Below are 16,091 nucleotides of genomic sequence, written 5' to 3' on the forward strand. Positions count from 1 at the left end.
AGCTCACTCCTTTCTACTAGACTAATTACCTTTAAAAGTATAGACGTACACTTGTAATCAGGGAAATGCAAATCAAAACTACAATGAGATACCATCTTACACCAGTGAGAATGGCACATATTAAAAAACTAGCAACTACAAATTTTGGCGAGGATGTGGAGAAAAAGGAACTCTCCTGCACTGCTGGTGGGAGTGCAAACTGGTCCAACCACTATGGAGAGCTGTGTGGAGATTTCTTGAACTACTAAACATAGAGCTTCCATATGATCCAGCAATTCCACTCCTAGGTATTTACCCGAAGGACACAGAGACATCAATTCCAAAGAGCACTTGCACCCCTATGTTTATAGCAGCACTGTTTACAATAGCTAAGCTTTGGAAACAACCCAAATGCCCAAAAATAGATGACTGGATCAAGAAGATGTGGTACATATACACCCTGGAATATTACTCAGCATTCAAAAAAGATAAACACATGCAATTTGCAGCAACATGGATGGCACTGGAAAGGATCATGCTCAGCAAAATAAGCCAGAAAGAAAAAGAAAAATACCGGATGGTCTCACTCATAGCAGGAATCTAGAAAACTTAAATAAGAGACCAGGAAAATGAATAACTATAAGAAAGTGAAAATCAAAATCAACAAACAACTATGAATCAGAGACACTCTATGGGGGGTAGGAGGTGGGGAGGGGAGAGATTGGGGTCAAAATAAGGGGGTTGCAATTGTATGGGGAATGTAAAAATAAAATTTATTAAAAAATTTAAAAAAATAAAGGAAGTAAAAAAAAAGTATAAATGTATTTCTCCATAATTATTTAAGATAAGTTAATTTTTCCAGAGAAAGTGAAATTTTACTATTTCTCTAATATAATAATAATATTAGTTCTATAATAAGATTTCTTTCAGATTTCTACTTTATCTGTAAATTGGTCAGAAAGAATTCTTTAAAACTATACAAATCAGACAGGGAGAAATTACAAACTATTTCAACAAAAGAATATTAGGGCCTCCCTGGTGGCCTACTGTTTTACTGCCTTAAGTCTCAGTCTTATCACCACTATGGCCTGAGTTCAATCCCCAGCCAGGGAGCTAAGCCACATATGGTGCAGCAGACCTCTCCTGTCTTGCCCGCCGCTTCCCCCTCAACGGTGCATTTCAGTAAATCTTCCTGTTCTGTTCCCCACTCTGTATCTGGTGAATCCTCTCACCCCCTGCACCTCTGGCCTATACCCCAGTTCTTCTACACAAAAATCAAAATTAAAATTGAAAAAAATATATAAAGAAAGAAAGAATATTGAAAATTCTCACTGATTCTTAGGAAATTTCCATCCTAACATCCTCAAAAAAAATCTGAAAACCAATTATAAAAATGCTTTCCTTCAAAAATCACCTCCCACATTAAAACTCAATTTTTTATCTAGTTTCTGGATAAAACTAATGAAGAGAATTTTTTAAAAACCAGTAAATAATTTTTTTCATAGTAATTAATTTTCTGTTTAGTGGAAGATACTGAACAGAAGCTAGTTACAATATTTCAATTACTTTTCAAAAACTAGGCACACATGTGTGAGAAATTACAGACATTCTTCAAGTAGTATGAAATAATTTTAGATAGCCACATGATGAACAGGGACAAATTAAGGTAAACATTTCCTCAAGAATATTTACAATGTAGTCTTTTTTTAGATGAACTTCTAGTAAGTTATTTTTTAGAAACTAAAATGGTGTATTGGATAACAGGTCTCTCCCACTGGCCATGCACCCGCTTCCTTTGATAAGTTCTTGATTTTCACTTGATCCACATCACTCACACACAACTTTGACTTTGGGGAATGTTAACTCTACCATTGGCAATAAGACTAGGACATCTGGCTTAGGCCTTGGACAAAGAAGCAACAGTTGTTCTAGAAGTTGTTGGCAGCCATCTTGTAATCACAGAAGAAACTGACTTGACAGGATAAAGCCATGGCAGCAGAGCAAAGAGAAAGGCAGAAACCATAGTATTGAGCTCAATATTGTTTCATTTCCTTAAACCAAATGTAAGCCTGCTCCATCTCTGGAGGATGAAACATAAGCCAACTTACGCCCTTAACATATATATGCCTTTTAAACACATTAACTTACCCCAATTTAAGCTTTGTTTTTTCTTACTTACAATCAAAGGCATCCTACAATCAAATGATTGCTATAGATGGTCCAACAAGTGACGAAATTCACATACTTCTATGTTGTTTCATAAATGAAAACAGAATAGAGGTATATTTCATGTCTAGCTTTAAAAATACATTTTAAAATAATAGCGTTAGCTCAATAATGAATGTGTCATTTTTATTAATTCTGACTAAAAATAGCAGGGGAGAAATGGTTGGTCCTGTCAAACAGAAAGTGTGGGAGAATGTTAACTGCCCCGCATGTTCTTTGTGAAAATGTTCAGCCACTTGAAAATATGTAAAGAACAGGGAAGACAGAAGAGGATACAAACTCTGGAGTGATTCTGAGCGATCTGAGACACAGGTAAAGGTCAGATGTGAAGAAATGACAGCTTTCCAGGAGGATTTAAGGCCCTTGTGCAAATTATCTAACCTTCAAACAATCCCATTTGCATCTCTGCTTATTAGAAATCTAATCCTGACATATGAAATTTCTATGTGAGCCATTTGACACATAATTCCACCTTCTTCAGAGATTAAGAAGTGATCCATTGAATGCAGCCTTACAGGAATATTAGCATGAAATTAATATTAACTTGTAATGGTTTATGAAAAAATACTGTAGAAAGTCATTTTCTCTGTGGAATTATACAAGATATGGATCAGGGCTCACACCACTGGTGAAGGAAATGTATAATTTTGTACAAAAGACCTGGAGTGAATCTTTAGTACAAAAGACCTGGAGCGAATCTTTGATTCTTCAGAATCAGAGGGAAGCCTCCTCATTTGAGGTAACTGAAAATGCAGGGGAAGCTCCAAGGCCCAGATGGCTCAGAAGAGCCAGGAACCCTGAAGCTTGGCAGGAAACTCCCTTGAGAAAAAGGTGAAGGAAGGAAACAAAGCACTCGGGCGGGAGGGAAAATGAAGACAAGCCAAGTTCTGAGGAGAAAGGTCATGGAAGTTTCCAGTAAATGGGACAACTGCTTTGTATAAGGAAATCTCAAATTTGAAGGGACATTAAGATGTTGAGTTATCTTATTGGTCACAAACATGAAAGAAACTAAATTTTGGTGTCAAAGGTTTAGTCATTTGGCACACAATCCTCAGGGCTGGTTTCTATTTATTTTTTGACTCACTCTAATGAAAAAAGATTCTTATTTTTCTTGGGAAATCCAAAGAGGTAACTGTTTGTTTTACTCAGGGAGCTCTAGTAGAAGGGGCAAAAGAGTAAGAGGCCCAATAGAGACTTTTACACCCCTAAAAAAATCTAGCTCACACAGATTAGCATGAAAGGAATATAGAGCTTGGCCAGGAGAATAAATAAATTGTCCCTAGTTTTTACTGGCATTGGTGAAAAAAAATATGTGATATACTTTTCCAGACTCCTTTTGATTCATCTCTTTTTTATATATTTTACCACAAATATACTAAGAAAAACTCTTAAGTACCCTTCACAGAATATTCCCCTACACTCATTAGAAACGGCTATAAGAGCACTGTTCTATATTGTCAAGATCCAATCATAACTAGAAACTGGAAAATAAATTAAAGAGAGTGGGTGGTAAAATTAAATTAAAAGCATGGAAATAAAAGAAACCAGTGTTGGGGTAAATTTAATTAATTTATTAGCTCACTTGTTATTGGTAGAATTATTTTTGGATCTAGCTTCTGGCCATATGTAAATTTAATAAGCATGCCTTCCACGTCTTCATCCACGCTATTTTCTTTTTTCAATATTGGAAAGAATATGTTCTGAACTAGCCTTGGGGGTAATCCCCAGAAGTTCCCTTTCAGGTTTAAACTGATCCCCCCAGGCAACAGCCTTTGGGTATGGCAACTCTATCCATTTAATTGTGATATTACCTACCTTACCCTTTTTCAGCTTATCTACAAGAATATTTATCAATTTATTCAGTAATCATTTGCTAAGCACTTATCATGTACCAGGTCTGCAGGTGCCAGACTGTCTGTTGGCCTTGGCCTCAAGAAATCATAGTGCAGTCCATCACTAGATCAGTAAATGACTACTCAGCAATATGACAGGTATGGCATCTTGGAGCATATGAGATTTCATCCATGTCAAAACTCCACTGAATATTCAATGCTGGTTCAAAGTGATCCCTGCTTCCTTTTCCCAAGGTGTTCAAAACCCACCTCTTCCATGGTATGGTTTAGAATCTGTCTAGGATAGACTTATGTCTTAAAATCATAGGTTTTATTGTTTCTATTATTAACTCTTTCCTTATCTTTTTTAGTCAGAGAAATTTATCAAAACCATAATTTTAAGCCAGAAGTTATCTATTTTGATGGATACATTCATATTTAAAATCAATTTGAAGAAAAGAATTTACCTAGAATACAGCTCAGAGCAGAGATTCTCAACCTTTTTCCTGCCACTCCATACTGAATAAGTGACCAAGGTCCCACACAGCTGAGTCAGGACTGAGCTAGAACACACACGCCAATGCAGGTCCACATGATATGGCACACAGGCGACCTTCAGCAAGGAATATTCTGAGAATGTCCAAGTACTGGGCTAAATCCCCTCCCCTTCCCTGCTGCGTCCATTACAGGGAGATGCAAAAGGCTTGATTCTATCTTTCTATCTCATGAGAGAAAAATTTCATCTGTTTGTCCATTTCTTATATCTTCAGTTTCCACTGAGAATAGAAAGTGTCACTTTCTTCTGAAATTTTGTAGCTGATTTGTTCAGGAAACTTGCGAATAACTAGGTTCCCCAAATGAGCACAAAGCCATCATTACAATATGCCTTTCATGAGCACCTACTATGTGAGAAACTCTGGTCTGATTTATAGAGGGTTCACCTATGAGGCAGAAGAACAATCTCCATTTCTACAGTGAAAGGACTTGAAAAAGAGAAGCTCATGGAATCCAAATACAGAGGAGCCAGTATTCAAATCCTTTTACTCCCCACCACCCCTGCTGGCAAAATCTGTAATTTACACAGAATCTTGCCTAACAGAAGGTGAAGGGGTGAAGGCAAGCTGACAGCAAACAAAACCCGAAATCAGGAGAAACATCCTCACTGGCAAAGCAAATGAAAAGAGTTTTCTAGGAGTGGAAATTTCTGGGTCTAGGAATATGGTTTGTTCTTGGTAAAGGGAAGGAGCTGTTCTGCAGAATAATAATAAGGACATCTGTCGGTTTCTATCATCCAAAAGGGGAGTTTCACAGAGCAGCATATTATAGGATTTTTCCTCTCTCATTAAAGGCACAGAGTTTGAGGAGCTAGTGCCATCAGAAGTCACCAATGATTCCAGAGGCTCTACCAAGGAGTTTTCATGTAAAATTTAGGTGCATAGAAGTCTCCAATTGAACACCAAGGCACAGAAAAAATCTCCAAGTAAAGAATGCATATCCACCAGCCATCTGATTGTTAAATAATAATCCTTTTCCAGGGAGCATTGTAATGAGAATTACCTAAGGGCTTAGCAGATCTGGTAATGGAAATAATAGCATGCAAACTGATGTGACTAAACAAATAGTAAACTAAAAACAAATGGACACTAAAAAACAAAAGTTAATTATCAGGTAAATAAACATTAGATCTCCCTTTAAATGAGTTTTTACATGAGTGTGGCCTAGAGAAAATGAAGACCAAGACTCCTCAGAGGTCTTGCTCGGATGGGGGTGAGCTGCAGCCTTGTAGCCTTTTCCAGTTGCCATCATGGCTCCTGAAAAGCCATATTTTTGAGGCAAAAAATAGAAGTCTTTCTCTTTCTGGTGCTGAACGTCCACTCTATCACTGTTACTTAATTGATTTATACATCCAGAAAATAGACAATGAACAGTCTGTATGTCGAGGAATAACTGTGTTTTGAGCTTAAGAAGAACCAGAAGGTGTGAGATCCCTGCCCTCATGAAGAGGATGGTCAAGACTGGGTGAAGAAGCACAGCAGACAATGAGAGCCTTCCTGACTGCAGGAAACACTGAAGGGAAGGAGAGGAGGGAAGGACAATCAATAGTGACCAGAGAAGGGGGTCTTTGAGGATGCTCCTTCTACCATGACAGAGAATTTCACCCATCTCCCTCCCACTCTCCATGTTTACAGAAGTGACACAAAAGGATGTACAGGCAGCAAAGGGTCACAGCAAGTGCCGGGAGTACACGCTCAGCAGGCATTTGTTGAGCTCTGAGGACATCCGGTTGTCTGTGGAGGCTCCAGTAAATAGGCTTTTCCGCCAATGTGTGTTAAAAGTGCAGGAGGGGAGGCTGATCAGTTTTAGGGACTCAGAGAAGACCTCCTGGTAAGAATGAATAAGGCAGACAAAGGGCAAGTAAAGTAGGGTGGGGTGAGGGATGAGGTAAATGGAGTCCTCCAGGCAAGGAAAGAGCTTTTGTGAGTAGTTTGAGGTTGAAGACAGAGCACTGCCTCTGCTAACAGCAGATTGTTGTGATGGTGGGATTATAAAAGGCTAGGGTGAGGAGGGGGCAAGCTGGGTAGATGTGGAGGGACAAAAGCAAGAACAAAGGCTCTATCATGCAGAACAAACAGTTCAGGAGTCTGGACTTTATTCAGATGGCAAAGTAGAGTCATTAAAAATGGGCCAGAGGACTTCACAGGATGAAAGCTTTCACTCTGTGCATGAAACAAACCTGAAAAATCAGCCAGATGCTTATACTTCCCCAATCTCTAGTCAATCATTGTACTTCCAGTCAATCAGTGAGAGAGGTGCATGAGTGAGTGAGTGTGGAATTGGTAGGGAAGAGAGATAAACATGGTGGGGGTTTGGGGGAAGATGGAAAGAGAGGAGGAAGGAGTGAACCCGACAACACTGTCATCCCTTCCCTAAGACCCCTGCCTCCCAGGGCCTCCGGAATCCCCACCACCAAGCTACTGCCTCCATAGGGAGTCTGAGAAGAGGAATAACAGTGGGGCGGTGAGAAGGGGGCACTATGAGGTTACTAGGTTGGGGTATTGGGGTGGCCTTTCTCTGCTCTCCAAGAGTAGAAGCCAGCTTGTGCCTTTGCCATGTTTTCCCTCTTATTTGCATGTCAAACTAGAGAAAGAACATGTTTCTTTCTCTCTTCTACCATATGTTTGGTGTCGCTATCTGAGTGCCTTAATATATATATGCCTTAATATAGCATCACAATCTCATAAAGGGGAAAAGAGCCGAGGATGCTTTACTGCTGATTCCCAACCATATCTCTAGCACACTGTTTCTTCCAAGAATAAAAAGATTGCTAACATTTGCATCATTTTATGCAACTTGCTTCTCCCAAAATGAAGGCACCTGTATATTAGCAAGTCTAGTGGTCCCAGTATTGGGACCTTACTGGACTTTGTCAAGTATTAACATTTCCACTATGTCCTCCAGCCAATGATGATTAAGAAGAAAATTTATGTCATATGTCTGTGTGTTTTCATAAAAGAAAGACACAAGTGCCATCAGTAATGGGCAGGAAGGATCTATCTGTAATAGTGGGGAGAGTCACCCCTCCAGTTAGAGTTATAAAAATTAACAATGACATTTTAGAGGGAGAGAATATTCTAAATAGAGGGATATACAGTTGTCTCATTTTAGTTATATACTTCCAAATTCTCTTCAAGCAGAAAGGACAGTTGTGTGCTGACATTCATATTTACTGATTAGGAAACTCTGAGCAAAAAAGAAACATGCCTAGTATTCGAAGAAAGCGTGAACAGTGCTCTGATCGGTGCTGACAGCGGTGACGGGCAGGAGGCAAGCTGCCAGAATCACAATTTTGAACTGAAAATCACTGTGGAGCAAGAGAAAAGAAGCTTGGCTTTTTGGAGGATGCTGGGTTCAAATGCTCATTGCAGCATCCACTGGTGCAGATTTTGTAAGTTATTTAACCCCTTCAGTCTACTTTCTCATCAGTAAAAACAGTGTATGTAACCTGTCCTTATAAGATTATGGTGAGTTTTTTTTTTTTGAAAAGATTTATTTATGCATACAAGACCTGCGATGTAGGCCAGAGGTGCAGGGGGTGAGAGGATTCACCAGAGAGAGTGGGGAGCAGAACAGGCAGATCTACTGAAATACACTGCTGAGGGGAGCAGCTGGTGAGTCAGGAGAGGTCTGCTGTGCCATGTGGGAAGCTCCCTTGCCGGGGATCAAACTCGTGCTGCAGTGACTGATGATAGCTTGATAGCACAGACTTTAACCCCTGTGCCACCAGGAAGTCCCCCGATTATGGTAAGAATTAACGCATAAAACCCATGGAAAGCACCTAGTGCCATGTCTTGACTGTAATAGGTAAAATATATCCTCGGGGAAGATGAAAAGAGCTTGATGGTGATGTGCTGATACCACTGAGCTGTACATGTAAAAATAGTTAAGATGGTTTATTGTTATGTTACATGGATTTTACCAAAATTGAAAATAAAAAAAGATCCAGGGGCTGTTTGGAAAATCTGGATGGAGAAATTCACAGGAATCAGGAGGGAGCGTTCTTCCTTTTTAAAAAGGCTGATTTTCTTTCAAGTCTAGTAAATTGTTTCTCATGATTGAAATATGCATTTTAAATAGTGAATTGTTAGTAATAAAAGGTTCAATGAAGCATAGTGAAATATAAAATTAAACACTGGATTTTATTAGGAATCACATCTTAGAAGAAAAGAATCAATCATTATTAAAATAAAGACCTTAGTTCTGCTGATCATTGTTCCTGTTCTTGGTTTAACATTTATAAGTAAAATCTGTTTTGCCACAATGAAATGGGTTAGCCTCATCTGACTGCTGACATTGCAGGACCATAGATCAATAGACCTGAAATGCAGACAGCCCTCTCCTGCTCCTGGGGAGGTGCCCAGGAGCCATCATCTCATTCACAGAAGTATCCCTCCATGAACCCCAGACTGGGGTCCTCTAAGGACAGGACTTCTCCCCAAGATCCAGCACTATGCCATGGGCTCAGGAGTGCTCAATAAATAATTGGTGTGTAAATAAAACTTGACATTTAACTTCCTCCAAATGGTGGAGTCTAAGCAGTTTTGCAACTAACTTAGATGTTTAATTACATTTATTAAAACAAACAACATACAGGGGCTGGAGTTTCCTAAGAAAAATAGAAAGTGAACACACTTCAGTGGGGCTGGAAGTTGCAGCTCATCCATCACACCCAGACACTGGGCCATGCCTGGATGCTAGTGCACCCAGCCCTCCGTATTCATCCTACTTCGTGCATGCACAGCTTGTGTTGAATGAATGAACAAATAACTGAACAAAGAATTGAATAAAACAAAACCTAATTTCCTGTTTATGCTGTCACCCAAACCCTACTGAAAATGGACAGAATCTTGCCTACCAACAGGATCTTGCATGCCTAGCTCATGTTTTGGTGAGGCCTCCCAACCCCGCTCCCAGGAGCCCTGAGACATTGTCTCTCAGCAGCAGGTAACAGGGGATGGGCTGGCAGGAAGAACAGCAGAACCAGACGAGCTGCAAGGGTGAGAAACATCAGCATCAAGAAAGAAGCACAGCAACACAATAGGGAAGGCAGGAAGGCAGCCACGGAGGGCTGGCCAGCATGTGCCTGAGACGAGCTCTAAAAGAAAAGGGATGTACAGCACCAGCTGGGCAGGGGACAAGTTTCTTGGTCCCCCCTGAGCAATGTAGTAAGCTGCTGCATCTGCCTCCTGGTCTTGGTTCCCTGTGGAAACAGTGCCTGAAGGACCATTGGTAGGACAGTGGTGTGGTCACCAGGGTGCTATCATATTGCTGAAAAAAGCAACTGAAAGAGAACGAGGGTGCATCTGTCTCTTGGGAGGTGCCTCCTGAAAAAGCAGATGGGTTTTGAGGTTATTGTTTTCTCCTGCAAATGAATCATTACACATTTCTATGCTCTGCAGCTTGAGAAGAAGGTGCAGAAGAGAAGGGTGGATGTGAATGCAGGATCTACACAGGAACTGCTCTGGGATCATGCACAATTGTTTCCACAATTGATGCAGCTGAAAGTCATTCTTCACATACAAAAGGTGCTCTGAGTGCCAGTCAACATGTGACCCTTCCTAGTGTGTCTCAGCCTCCCTCCCTCCCAGCCACACAACACACCTGACAGGCCCAGGGAAGTTTTCTGACTAAGGGAAGGTTTGCCAAACCTGAAAAATATCCCTTCTCTGCAGACTTGATGAATGAATGAACGAACAGACCATGACCTCTGAGAATCCAGTGATTATAAAAGTCAGAAAACCCTAACAAAAGCCAGTGCCTACCTTTTCAGAAGAATAACTCAGATTTTCATCCAGTCCTTGGCTTAGCTACGTAAGGAAGCTTACTATTAATAAGCTCATCATGCCTGATGCACTCAATCACTGCACTTGAGGTTGACCTTCTCCAGTTTAATCTTCCATGGAGATGGAGAGTAACTAGCCAGAAACCTTAATTATTTAAGGGCCATTGTTGCCTCCCTCTCACTGTTGCCTCTCAGGGGAAGAAAATTATAGAACCCTCAATCCCGTTAACCTTCTGACCACGAGTGCATCCTTTCATCTATTTCTTGCTCCTTTCTGGCATCTCTCCAACCTCCCCAAGTCTTCCAAAGTGTGACAGCCAAAGTGGAATATACCACTCTGGGGGCAGGGCCAAGTGCAGAAAAGAGATGACTTGGGTCATGCTCAGCTCCCAACATGTGACTGCCTTTTTCTCCCACCAGAGCAGGCATGGATACCTCCCTGTGGGTCAGCCTTTAGGGCCTTGCGAGGGGAGCCCCACAAATTGGAATACTCTCCCACTTTTTAGGCCAAGCACAAGGGAACATACAGGAAGAACCTGACTGCACCCTCAGAAGTGTTTTCCTGCCTTGTTTTTGTTTGTTTGTACAGTATGACCATGAATCACCAGGCACTAAGAAGGCATCCTGGAGATGATACACAGAGTTTCTTCTCTCAAGGACTTTTCACTTTGATGGGGAGTGTTGGGCGACCCTCTTCATCCCCTACCTTGCTCACTCACTGATCCTTACATGAAACCTTGAGGACTCTACTGTTTATGAACTCAGCATTTCTGAAGTGCTACACTGCACCTTGCAGGATGCAGGTTCAGGAAGGTCTCAAAGAAGGGAAGGATGGTTAGGTCTGCTGGTAAATAAACAAAGTAGGTAGAGTGGGTAGAATGTGGAGAAGATGAGAAGAAGGTTCTACCCATGGGGATGATGTGCATATATTGGGTGCGGGGTGAGAGTGGCAGGAGGGTTCAGGAAGAAAAGCAAAACAGAAGGTTCAGAGGCAGAAATAAGCTCAGCAGGGGGGAGAGGACACTGTGGAGGAGAAAAGGCATTATAATTAAGTAAGAAGTAACTAGGTGATAAATGGCTTTAAATACTGAGCTGAGGAATTGGGGCTTAATTCTTAGGATCCTATATCCTTTAAGTTGGAAAGAACTTCCAAGGTCATTTTGTCCAAAATAGACCCAAAAGCAAGACAAAAGCCCACTCTGGGAGCTTTAATGTACTTTCTGTCCCGAGGTCTCCTTGAGTCTGGTCTCCAGGGGTGACACAGCCTGGCCTCTGTTCCTCTCTCCATGGTCCCCTGAGCTCACAGCCATCTTGGAGGGCATTCACCTCCTCCTGCACCTGGTACCCCTCACTTCTGATGATGCTGCTAATGAACATTGCTTCCAGCCAGAGAAGTGGAATGTTACTACAAAATCAGGAAGTCTAGTATTTGAAAAAAACAAGCTTTCAGATAGTGTGAGAGTTACTGTTTGGCACTTTCCTGCAAGATATTGTGGAGGTTGAAGCAACCAGAGGTAGAGAATATGTCCCCCTCTGTAATGACTATAATCAAGACCTGCCCACACAGTGAGCGCTTCACTGAACAGCCGCCCAGGGGCCTCTAACTTGGCTCCGTGTGATGTTCTGACAACCTCGATGTGGGAACAACATATGAGAGTTCTGGGGGAAAAAGACAAACCTTCAGAGCTGTTTCTTTACAGGTTTTACTTTGCATTTATGTGTAGATGTCTCTACTGCCATCTTGGGCTTTCAACACGACTGAACACTATGTTTTTATGACACCAAACGGATGGCAAAGCTGGTCAAATGAAGTAGCAGTGCTCCAAATCACAAGAAATTAAATCCCTGGGCAAATTATCCAGGAAGGTAGTATTTGTCATATATACATTTTTTAACTAACAAATTCAGCATCAAATGAAAACATCCCCTTTCTTTCAGGTGCAGTTATTGCTCCGTTGCTCTCTTTGACCCGTAACACTTTACAGAACCCACTGAATGTAAGGTATCGTGAGAACAGCGACACCCCTTTACCTCTTCCAAGGTTAACTGCATTTCTGAGCAAGGTCCTAACACCAGCAATGTTCAAATGGGGGGATGAGTCAGAATCAGGAGAGAATTTTCACAAATACAAATTCCAGGACCCCACCTGGGCCTCATGAGTCAGAATCTCTCAGAGGGAGCCTCCAGGTTTTCCTCGGTTAAGAAGCATTGCTCCAGACAAAGAAATTGTTTTCTACTAATTATTTTAGCCTTTCATAAGCTCTATGGAGAAAGTACCAGATATGAAAACCTTTATTCTCATATTCCTGGAAAGAAACCAGAAAATTTGTATGTGAAGGTCTCCATTTAGAACAGAAAAGTTCCATCAGTACACGCCAAAAGGGCCCAGGCTCTCACAATGACAGCTGGAGACTGATACCATAGGTGCGTTTCCACAGAGTCTGGGGAAGTCCATACTAGCTGAACGCCGCTCTTATCATTTCTTCCAATAACCACTGCTCTGGGCTTATGTCTTGATCCGTCCTTAAACAATGGGTAGTGAGAAACATCCCCCAAAATAGTCTGACTAATCTGCTGCCCACAATCTAAATCACACACAAGAAGAACATGGAGCTGCCGGAACCCACACTCTGTGACAGGCGAGGAGCTGAAGGGGTGGCGACTTGGGTAGTTTTCCTGGAGATGAAGCAGGATAAAGTAAGCTGAGGAGCAATTGTGAAGGGTCTGGAGGTGGGCAGAGGATCTGAACATCTCATAATTAACAAACATACTGCTACTTTTGACTGTACAGAGGCCAGGATCAGGCTGCAAAGCACAGGAATGAAGAGCATGGGCTCTGGAGCCAGACTGCCTGGAGTTGAATTCCAGCTCGACCAGCTTTTGCTGTGTCATCTCAGGCAAGTGGCCTCCCTGCTCCATGCCTTAGTTTCCTCACTGATGAAGTGGAATTACCTAAGAACACCTATCCCATTAAGTTGTCCTGAGGACCAAACAAATTTGGGTGTGTGTGAAGAATTTAGAAAATAGTATGTGTTTATTCATTTCATTTATTCTGGAAGGTGCAGTGAAAAGAGAAAGACTAGATGGAGAGAAAATGGGGGTGGGGGAATTTGGCAGAATCAGAGTCTATTTAACCGCACTTGGTTTTTCAAATGGACTAAAACAGCAGCTGGCATAATCCTAATACACTCCAGCAGCAGATCTCAGAGATATGGCCATCCTGTGAGGACGTGAGGACAGTGTTGGCCAAGGAGGTGACTGGGTCTGAGGTGAAGAGCCAGGTAGCTGGGCTTGATCCCAGCTGAGTGCCTCAAGCAAGTGACTGAACCTCTGTAAGTCCTACTTTGCTCAGTCACCAAAATGGGGGCACTTTCAGGCTCTGTCTCACAGAATTGCTGTGAGGATTAAATAAATGAATATAAAGTTATATAACAGAGTAAGAATGATATAATAACAACATGATATATATTGCCCTTATAATAAGGGCTATAATAAAATAATATGATAATAATAAGTGCTTAGTTGGTTTCTGGCACAGAATGGTCAGGATCACTGAAGGCATTGTCATGATTAAATGTTCCCATGGTTTTTAAGTTACAAGAGGTGCGAGGAAGTTGGCTTCTTGTATTTTTATTTATTCACTCATTCACTCAGTAATTACAGCAGCCGTCCTGACAACCCAGTGGTAAGCAAAGGAGACCTAATCTTTGCCCTTGTGAGAGACAGGTAGTGCTCCAGTAATCACACCCACAGGAGGTGTCACTGAACTGGGAGGCGCTAGGGAGGAAACTCGCAGGGCGAACTTGTAACAGGGCCCTGGCCTTGCATGCAGTTTGCTGTTTCCGAAATTATCTCACTCCATCCCTACGACCTAATGTAGAAGACAGACCAGAGGTTATCATCACTGCTCTAAAGAGGCCACACTGATGCTAAAGCACCTGGGTAGCCCTTGGCCAGGATGTTCTGAGCTGGGTCTGGCACCTAGGCAGGCCATGGCATCCCCAAGCTCTGCCCTAGCCCTGGCAGGCTAGTGCCCATTTCTACTTCTTCCTCATACTTCCAACTCTGGGTAGGGGGGGTAGGGGGTAGGCGTGTACAAGCTCCCTGGGCGCTGTCCCCACACACACCATGCCTGAGGCCTCAAACCATGTAGCAACGGCTTCCCACAAAGGAGAACTAGCACTGTCCACAGAGATGCAGACTTTTGGGGAACAGGTAGGTTAAAGTAAAAACAGTGGGCAAGGCACTGGAGGGTTTATGGTGCTTAAGAAGACCAGATTGGCCACTGTTCTCTTTGGTCCAGAAAAGAAACACTGAGCTAGAAAGGGCCGAAGGAATAGAACATTTTATTCCCCAAAGAAAAATAAAAGCTGACAGGTGAGCAATACCTAAAGCCCCCTTGAGTGGGAAGGGGCAGCTCCACCCCAGAACTTCTGCAAACATATGTGGTTATCCTCGGTCCTTCCCAAGGAAATAAATATGTCTGCTGCAAGAAGGGCCTCTGACATTTGTCCACACAAGCGCCGACTAATGTCATGGCTGATGCCATTTAGAGAATCAAAAAGGAAATGTTCTTTTGTAAATAAAAAGCCTTTGGTTGTGTCTCTATTTCCCCCTTACTTTCAATATAATCCAACATTAGTTATCACAACTTACTATTGAAAAAAACCATCATCTAATGACAAATACACTACTTAAAATCACACAGCATGCTCAGCCCTCTTGGGATCTTAATTTTTTCGCTTGGAAAGTGCAAGGGATCCCAGTGTGGGTGGGAGTGTAAACTGCAACCAACTTTTGGAAAATTAATTTGACAATATCTACTAAGGTGCAAAAAATACAGACCTTTGCTCCTATATGCCCACTTGGGAGAATCTTCCTATTGAAATAAAAGAACCCATATATAATAATCATGCAGGAGGATGTTAATCCAAGCATTTTGTGTATAGGCAAAAGGCAAAAGAAATACACAGAAACAACCTGAGTCTATCAACAGGGAACTGGTTGAATAAACCACAACATGTTCATATTATTGTACATGATACAGATATTAGTAAAAAAAGAACAAGTTGGTGTCTTTCATCAAGCATAGCAGGAAAGACAAAAAATAGGAAAAGAAATGATTTATCAAGATAGGTCAATAACCTCTGGCCATAGAAGAAGATGGACAAGAAGTAACTGACTTGAACAACCAGAAGATCCAAAACATAAGCTTGAGAATGGGATGGGGTACATGATGGAGGCCCCAAAGGCTTGGGAATTGAAGATTGGGCTAAAAACAAGAAGATGCCTCTGTCTTTAGGACCACAGAGAACCCAGATTTGGTCTCCTATCCTAGAGCAAGTTGGGGGAGGAGAACCAGAGGGTGGCCAGAGAGACTGAATCTGAGAGCTCAGATGTGGCTGAGGAGAGGCAGAGCCCCTCAGAAAGACTGGTGAGTGAGTCATTGTCCCTGCCTAGCTCTGCTCCCAGAACAATACTGGCACTTACCTCTATCCCCACAAAACAAAAGGTACATGGACATATATAACAACTTTATTCTCAATTGCCAAAACCAGAGAGCAAGCAACATGTCCTTCAACAGGTAAAAACCTGAAATTGCGATTGGTAGATAGATGATAGATGGATGGGTAAGTGGGTAGGTGAGTAGGTGGGTGGTTGGATGGATAGTTAGAAGGTAGACAGGTAGATATTTTTTAAAACCCACAGTGAGC

At 41.8% G+C, this 16,091-nt stretch overlaps 1 protein-coding gene across 3 annotated transcripts in view; it reads right to left on the reverse strand.

Moving 5' to 3' along the window:
• CAMK1D (calcium/calmodulin dependent protein kinase ID) overlaps positions 1-16,091 on the reverse strand; it is a gene marked incomplete at its 3' end in the record, with an annotated part of 347,164 nt that overhangs the window by 130,637 nt on the left and 200,436 nt on the right. The gene's annotated exons all lie outside the window — the stretch shown is intronic.

The sequence above is a fragment of the Talpa europaea genome, assembly GCF_964194135.1.
Source record: "Talpa europaea genome assembly, chromosome: 14".
Lineage (NCBI taxonomy): Eukaryota > Metazoa > Chordata > Mammalia > Eulipotyphla > Talpidae > Talpa > Talpa europaea.